Source organism: Tenrec ecaudatus, chromosome 4 (genome assembly GCF_050624435.1).
Source record: "Tenrec ecaudatus isolate mTenEca1 chromosome 4, mTenEca1.hap1, whole genome shotgun sequence".
NCBI lineage: Eukaryota > Metazoa > Chordata > Mammalia > Afrosoricida > Tenrecidae > Tenrec > Tenrec ecaudatus.
Genome location: NC_134533.1, coordinates 78,812,467 through 78,821,508, shown reverse-complemented (window position 1 = coordinate 78,821,508; position 9,042 = coordinate 78,812,467). Strand labels below are relative to the sequence as shown.

The 9,042-nt window shown below is 41.0% G+C and overlaps 1 pseudogene; it reads left to right on the top strand.

The window, feature by feature from the left end:
* The first annotated feature begins 5,437 nt into the window (after positions 1 to 5,437).
* On the top strand, positions 5,438 to 6,128 carry LOC142446961 (spliceosome-associated protein CWC15 homolog pseudogene; annotated as a pseudogene).
* The last annotated feature ends 2,914 nt before the right edge of the window (positions 6,129 to 9,042 follow it).

Genomic DNA, 9,042 nt, shown 5'->3' with positions numbered 1-9,042 from the left:
TGTGCATCAGTAAATGATAGTTAGTGTTTCAGATAGAAATAAAAACAATCACATTGGTTACAGGTGATATAAGACTATTTTTTTTACATTTTTTTACATTTTTAGACATTCTTACTCATATAAAATGGTTTCATCCTATTTTATTTTAAATTGTACATGGTGTAAAGAAACACCACACTAATTTTATTCTGTAAACATTCACATAGACCTGATGCTACTGTTTTGTAATAATGAAATAATTATTCACTTGTCAAAGCCTAGGCTAGATCTTATTTAGAAAACGAAAGCATGTTATTCGGGGGTTTTGTGAAAAGTAAATGGTATGTGTGTATAGGCAAATATTGAGCAGCTCATGAAAAATATTTCATACATTTGTGCCACTCTGAGGATCTCCAGTGAGGGATTCTTGAGATTTGGGCTGCTAACTGCAACATCAGCAGTTTGAAGCCTCCAGTTGCTCTTCAGGAGAAATACTCTCTACTAGCCTACAGAGTTACAGGCTGGGAGACTCAAATAACCATGCACAGTTCCCCATACAAACGCTGAAGACCAATGTGTGCATAAGTAAGTGTGGTGAAGAAGGCTGATGGTGGCCAGCTATCGAGAGATATAGCATCTGGGGGTCTTAAAGGCTTGAAGGTAAGCAAGCGGCCATTTAGGCAAGAAGCAACAAAGCACACTTGGAAGAAGCACACCAGCCTGTGTGATCACAAGGGGATGAAGGGACCAGGTATCAAGCACCAAAGAACAAAAAATCATATCATTGTGAATGAAGGAGAATGCGGAGTGGGGACCCAATGCCCATCTGTAGACAACTTGACATCCCTTGCAAAGGATAGTGGGGAGGAGATGAGTCACTCAAGGTGTAGTGTAGCATCGATGAAACACACAACTTTCCTCTAGTTCTTAAAAGCTTCCTCCCTACCCCCACTATCATGATTCCAATTCTACCTTAAAAACCTGGCTAGACCAGAAGATGTACACAGGTACAGAGAGCAACTGGAAACACAGGGAATCCAGGACAGATGTTCCCTTCAGGACCAGTAATAAGAATAGCAATACCTGGAGGGTGGAGGAAAGAAGGTGGGGTAGAAAGGGGAAACTAATTACAAGGATCTACATATAACCTCCTCCCCGGGGGATGGACAACAGTAAAGTGGGTGAAGAGAGGCATAGGGCAGTGTAAGAAAAGACAAAATAATAATTTATAAATTATCAAGGGTTCATGAGGGAACGGGGTGGGGAGGGAGGGAACAAACAATACAATTAGAGCTTCCGGTTTGTAGGAGTGACTGAGCTCGTATGATCTCATGAGGCAGGAAATGCACGGTTCTGAATATTTGTTTTCAGATTTGACAGCTTTGTATACCTGTATATTTTGCTGATTTCAAATATTTTGTCATATCAAAAGGAAACTTTCCCTAAGGTATTTGTTACAGCATAGAGGCTCTTTCCTTGGATACCCCTGTGGTGTAACTAACTGTTACAGCTTGCCCCTCCATATAAGTGGATTTTGGTGATATTTCACATGAATTCATTGAAGTTTCAGGCAGGAGCTTTGTCTGTATGGATTTATCCGCGTATGTATGGAAGGATGAGTATTAAAGAAGCAGACGTGGCTGCACTCTGGCCATTGAGCTTTGCATCAGAAGGCAGGCGCTCTAAAGCTGTCCATTATTCAAGGGCTGGGGTTTCTGTGCTGTGCTCCAGGCTTGGTCTGGGAATCCACATCTCTTTCTCAGAGCTCAGAAAAGAAACACTGCTTTGTGAGTAAGCTACTTTATATCCTTGTCCCATAGTGCTCTATACAATTTTTTTAGAGATCAATTCCAGAGGCTGGAGACTAGTGGTAATATTGATGGGTCTGGGGAATCTGTTTAGCCCTGCTTCTTGGACTCCGGTGCATTATTTCAATCAATAACTATTCTGTCTTAATAAAATGCCCTTCATTATTTTACCTTGAATGTAATGCTGATGATCTTGACATTGAAATTCTATCAAGTGGCTATGGTAGAACTCTTGATTCTTATACAGTTAACCAGTTGGGCATACATCAGCCCCAGGCATTATGTCCAGTCTTGGTGCAAAAGGTTCCAAGATTCATTATGCTTTTCAGGCAGCATGCTATGGAGGAATCAAAGTGAGCGTGTCAAATCCCTCAATAAGATCTTGTTTTAATTAGTTAGAGTAGAAGTTGCAAATCATTGCAAATGCTAGTTTTTTTCTTTCAGCAGGGCCTGGTTTGGTATGCAAAGCAGGGTTACAGTCAGAGCTGTGTTATACAGTCTCTCTCCATTTTGTTACTTATCATAGCCAAAATCATGCTAGGGTATTAGTTTTACACTACACTCATTATGCCTTGTGCCCACCTGCATGGTGATGGATCATACCCTCAAAACCCCATGCCCTCCTGAATATTTGTTTTCTGCATCAGCGTCTCTGTTTCTCCTTATGTTTAGGTGTGGGTTTTCTGAATACCTCTATGTTTACTCTCCCACCCCCACACCCCCAACTTCTACCCTCTGGGCACATAAACACAAAACAAGCACACACACACACACACACAAGTCTAAATTCTGATTTTCTGTGAAGACTTCTGTGCCTTTAAGAGGTGGCTAAAGTGCCTCCCTCTTCATTTGTCATCCATCGATCCCCCCAGAATTGTGAGGATTTAATACTATATTTTATGGACCAGGCATATGATTATTGGTTAGACTTATTCTTTTCACTTTGTAATACATTTGACAATTATGAGCATTTATAAACATTTGCTGACTTTTCTAGATAAGTAGAAATATGCAACGCCTAACCACTGTGGCAGCCCGAGAAAGACAGGGCTTTCTACTATCATGAAGAATCAGCGGCTCATGAAATCAGTGCTAATTCTAACCTGTCCCGTAGGATCTCTTTGAAGGAGTTCCATATTTGTTGATAATTGAAATTATTACAGGAACAAACTGATATGTAAAGAATTAGATGAGAATTTTGGGTTTAAGAGTATGTAAGAATGAATCTACTGTTCTATACTGGGTGTCTTCATTAATTAAAACATATTTTAATAAATAGATATATTTCCCTCAATGAATTTATAAATATTTTATTTTCTAGAAATGTCATTCCAAAGACCTTTTTTTTGGAAATGTCAATCCAAAGATTTTAAGAGGGATACGAGTCCATCTCAAAAAAGAAAGAAGATTTATAATTCATTAAATCATAAGTTGATGGAAAATAATAGGAAGAATGGATGACCTGATCATAGAAAAACTATTTTACATGATTAAAAAGAGTAAGCATATACTAAATAAAAGAGAAATTTCAAAAGAAAAAAGAGAGAGAGAGAAATTGTGTATATGGGGATGAAAATTGTTTTTCTATATCCCTAAGCTTTGCAATGTGGACTCATTAACTTTAGAAAAATTGTTCCCTAAAAATCTTATTTTTCAAGTCAAAACTGACCAGATGATAATGTACAGTGAAAGTCTGCTACACGGAAGAGCATATCACCGGCATCAGGCCAGATGTGTTTGCTTTGGGCTTCAAGAACTTGCAGATTGCCTGCAGATCATTTCACAATGGAGATCATGGAAACTCTCCTTACCTTCGTTTCAAATACTGTCATCCCCTGGACACCACCTGACTTACCGTCGCATTGAACAGGGACTGTTTTGAAGACCCATTTTGCATCTTTTGGATCTGCCACATTCGGTCATTTGTCACTCATCCACATTCCTCCTTGAGCAATACCTTCTAGTCTACTCACGCTGAAATGAGGAAATGAGTCAGGATTGATGACGATAGGATGGCTACTGAGAGCCAAGCATCTGATCTGACTCTAATGAGTTCTGATTTAATTCATTCGCACTCTCTCTCTTGTTTTGATTCTCTTGTTGCAATTCTTCCTGCTCAATTCCTAAGAAGTCGCATGGCCTTTGCCAAGCACTCTGGACCTCAACCTGCCTGGACCTCAGTTCCAGGGTAAACAGCGTGGTCTCTAAGGATCGCACAGTCACAAAACTTGGCGGCCTCATTTCATCCAGTTCTGAGTCAGTGTTCATGACCTAGAGGTGAAATGATCTGGGCACATGCTCGAGGACCAGGATGGCTGGCATCAAGTCATCCCTCTTCTTCTGGCTGGACATATCAGGCTCCTTCCCTTCTCTCTCCTCTGAAGTTCCTTTCCAACTTAGCAACTCCACCAAGTAGTTTATTTTCCTGTCTTAAAATGTTATCATCTTCTATTATTTCTCTTTATTCAAGTGTATCTAGTCATCCAGCCATATTCAAGTTCTTAAAAAATAAAACTTTAAATATCTTCCATATTAGGACTATTGCCCTTCCTGTTCCCTGGGCTTACATGCTCATGCAACAAAGTTTTGGAATAAGGGACTTTTCCCCTAATGCTTCATATCTCAAGATAAAATTTACCTTTCCTTGATTACCACATGTACACAAGCATGCATAGTTTTTACGCAAAGTCCCAGTTTTCTTTCTCTATAACAGTAAGATGCTAGGTTTATAACATCTTTCTTAATGAATAAGAATATATCCCTACGTTTGCATCTTTATTATGTATCTTTGAAAATGGTGTTCCTGGCTCCGTGAGAAAGGAAGGTGTCGGTCTATTTGATCCCCCTTTTGACTAGATCAGAGAACTCAATCTTAGTGAAACCCATGACCAAGAAGTCACATCCAATTCAAAGCAACCAGACATGGTAGTGTAGAAGGGCTAGCTTGGTTTTCTGAGGCTACCAATCCAAATTTATAGAAAGTATCATTTCTCCTGCAGAGTGGCTGGGACATTAGAACCATTGATCTGGCAATGAGCAGCCCCATATGTTACCCACTACACCACCCAGATTTCTCTATTGGTACACAGTACTCCATAGAAATTAAATTTCAGTTAAATTAATAACATTGAAAATGAGTTGAAATGGAGGGAAGTACACATATACAAATATCCTCTGACATATCTTTATATATTTGCAAGTAATATTACTCTCACTTTCCAAGGGTTTTCTTGAAGTCCCTGTTATCACAGGCTTTTGTGTATAAAAGTGTTCTATCTCTGTTGCCCTCTTCACTCTTTCCCTCTTCCAAGTTACTTCCAGTGTCTCCATCATTTTCTTTCCCGACTTCCTCCTTATTGCACATTGCTTTCCACTTTTATCAAAGTCACATGTGTCTACTTTAGCTAATAATCACTTAGTAACTTTCCTCTTACCTCTGTGGTTTGTTTGCTGACCTCTTGTGCTGGGCGGGGTTCTCTAAGGTAGCAAAACCAGTGGTACACACCACACAGAGAGAGAGAGAGAGAGAGAAAGAGAGAGAGAGAAATTTACATTAAGAACATGACTAACCGGCGCAGCTAGCTGGGAGGCCCAGGGCATGATGGTGTCGGCGTGAGACCTCGGCCCGGGAGCGCCCGAGCATATAAAAAATGACCATAGCAGCCAGGCCAACTTTTGAACCTGCAAGAGGTGGAAGAGGCAAAGATGGCGATTTGAGCCAACTGTCAACACAGTATTCCAGCAGAGACCTACCCTCTCACACAAAGATAAAGTACAGACAAACCACTCAGGATGCCCCTGAAGAAGTTCGCAACCGTGACTTCAGAAGAGAATTGGAAGAGAGAGCGAGCGCTGCCGCACGGGAGCAAAATAGAGATCGGCCAACCCGAGAACATACAACCTCTTCTTCAGTGTCAAAGAAGCCCAGGCTGGACCAGATTCCTGCCGCCAACCTTGATGCAGATGATCCTCTCACAGATGAGGAGGATGAAGGAGAAGGTTTTGAGGAGGAAAGTGATGATGACATGGCAGCGCTCCTTGAAGAACTAGAAAAAATTAAAAAAGAAAGAGCTGAAGAGCAGGCCGGGAAGGAACAAGAACAAAAGGCCAAAGAAGAAAAGGATCCGGATGGAAAACATTCTGAGTGGAAACCCACTCCTTAATCTCACTGGCCCGTCCCAGCCACGGGCCAACTTCAAAGTTAAGAGAAGGTGGGATGATGATGTTGTCTTCAAGAACTGTGCAAAAGGTGTGGCTGATCAGAAGAAAGACAAAAGATTTGTAAAGGATACACTGCGATCTGAGTTTCACAAAAAGGTCATGGAGAAATGTATTAAGTAGTACAGTTTTATGTGCTCAATGATCGGAATTGTAAACTGTGTAAAGGATTGTTCTGGCTTTATTCTAGTGAGGTTCCCCTTGACTCCTCTCTCTCCATTGTGTATAGGTTTCCTTGGTCTTATATTGCACCGTTTCTTCTGTTTGTTTGAAATTGTTTGGCAATGGACTTGAAATTTTTCCTCCAATGTTTCCAGCCACGTGTTTTCTTTTAAATAGCAGAAGAAAAGATTGGGCTTTTAATAAATAAATAAATAGTTTAATAGTCTAAACTCCAAAAAAAAGAACATGACTAACCCATTTGTAAGCGAGGGCACATATCAGTCCCAGTTTCATGGGCCAGAAGTTAAGCTGAATGCTTTGAATGACTATTATAAATTCAGGAACTGATGAACTGAAAATTCGCAAGAAGACCACAGATTAATATCAGGCTTCAAAGGTGGGTGAGTCCAAGGTCAGAAGTGCAGGCTTGTGGCTCAAAGGGCAAAGAACCCAGGTTTGGCAGGTTAGGCGGCAGACTGTGCACGATTCCCGGGCTTGGCAAGTAACATGGCAGGATGTGGACTCAAGTCCAAAGAGCCAGAGTTCTAAAGAACAGATGCAGGGTCCAGACCTTAAAAAAAGCAAAAAAGTTTTTAACAGCTTCAATGTATTCAGGAAGCAGGCCATTCATCATAAGGAAATTTACTCTCAATTACTTTAGAACAGTGACCTACCTGAGTAAGGGCACTCTAATCTCTTACAATTGCTTTTCTGCTATTCCACTATGGGATTACCTGCATTTTATTAGGACATATCACGCATTTATTAGGAATCATTGGGCCTTATCTGACAAATCACTGTGAATCTTAGCTCATTCAAGGATTTTCACACAAGACCTAATTATCCCATTTCATCCCATGTCAATTTGGCACCTGTACCCATCTCCTTGAATAGCACATAATCTCTAAAAACTGCAGTAATAAAGTCGTGGCTACACCTAACATGATACAATCAACATGCATATAACTGAAATCCAAATACCAGAATGATGTCTTAGATATTATATGTGAACCAAACAAGAATAATTGATGCATACTGTATTGGACAGGGTTCTCTAGAGAGACAAATCAGATTGCTAGTAATTATATATAAGTATATTTATAAAGATAGATATATAATTCGAGAAATAACCTGTTAAATTATATACAGATAGATAATACAAGAAATTAACAGTTAAATTATAAAGCAGTGAGACACTAGCAGTCCTTCAAGGCTTGAGAACTGCCAGTTGCCAGTCCCCTTCTGTAGAGAGAGCTGGGCTATATATACCCAGGCAGCAAACAGCAAGGCAGGTCCCCAACTGTCATCAACTGTCAGTCCCCAGCTCCCGAGATGAACATTCCAATCGTTTGAGTTTGAAGGGACCTCAGGTTACAGCGACACAGTCCACAGGCTAGGCATCCCACAGGTAGTGTGCCCCTTTAAACTGAGGCACAGAACAACCAAGGTGAGGCTCACCGAGCCATTTATCCCTCTGCCCTTCAGTTAATCCTACTTGTGTTTATCGGCCAGGCTGGCACAACAAACTATAGCACATACATATGGGAGAAAATACTCCTAACGAGGACAGCCCATTTTCCTGCAGTCTATCATGTGGCTGTAGCTGCTACTGAGAAATGTCGTTTTCCACATGCTTTCTTCCTTTTGCTCTCCATGAGCTACTCACCTGGACCTGGCTCTTTGCTGGTGGAGTAACAACGCTTTATTCCTGAAGGGTCCGGGCCATTGGCAGGCATGCCAGAATTGGGTTGCCAGGTTTACCACTGATTTTAATCACAGGGCATGGAAATACTAAAAGAAAACCCAAGGAATCTCCTAGATTCCAACTAAATTCTTCTTTGCCTCCATTAGGTAATAACAATCCAATTTTCCCTTTGTAAATGCAATCAATCGTGCCATTTAACACAGTGACACTTGGCTTTGCCTGTGGATTCAAATGCCTGAAACCCTCCAAAGGGACAGAAGGCATTCCTCATTTCCTTTACACTGGAAGTATGTCTGTCACAAGGTGGTATTTCTCCCCTTGGAACTGAGACCTTTTCACTCAAAGATCTTCAGTTTGCAAGGATAGGGAGTATAAGCATTGTGCGGGAGTCACTGTGTCTCATATTGAATGGTGCCACTCTCATTTCTCTTTCTTGGTCCCTGCACCCACTAGATTGTGATGGGAGAAACTCCACTGTAGTGAACCTTGGCTTAGGTGGACACGGCCACCTAAATAACACTGCGCCAGCCCTGGACAGTATTGTCACATCGCTGGCACCATAATTGTAGATTTAGATGGCCATTGTTATATAAAACCCGCTGCTTCAGGATGATGGGAAATATGGGAAGGGTGGTGGGTTCCATGAGCATGGATCCATTGGTGCACCTCATTTGCTGGGTGAGTCATTTGATATGAGATGGTGCTGTCCGGGTACCATGCCAGGTGCAAAGACATTCTGTAAGTCCACAGGTGGCATTTATGCTGAAAGTATTGCATGCAGAGGAGGTAAACCCTCATCCAGAACAAGCTTCTATTCAAATAAGAAAAAGGTTGCCTTTTCCAGTAGGAAGTGGTCCTCAACAATAAACTTGTATAGTTGTTGCTTAGTCTCCCCAATGTACCAAGGTTGATCCAGCACTTCAAATTGATTTCTTCGGATCCATCACAAAATCTATGCTTCAGCAAACCAGTCAAATAAACTATAAGAACCCCCTTAACTTCTTGAGCTGAAGCAATGGATGAAGAGTCAGTGCTGAGTGGAACCATACGAACGAACTCACACTAACATTCACTTATGTTCCTTGCACCATTATCCTACATCCTTAACCACCTTTCACACACATAGTCTTCAGGTGTCTGTCTGTAACATTAGATAACTCTAATAATTAA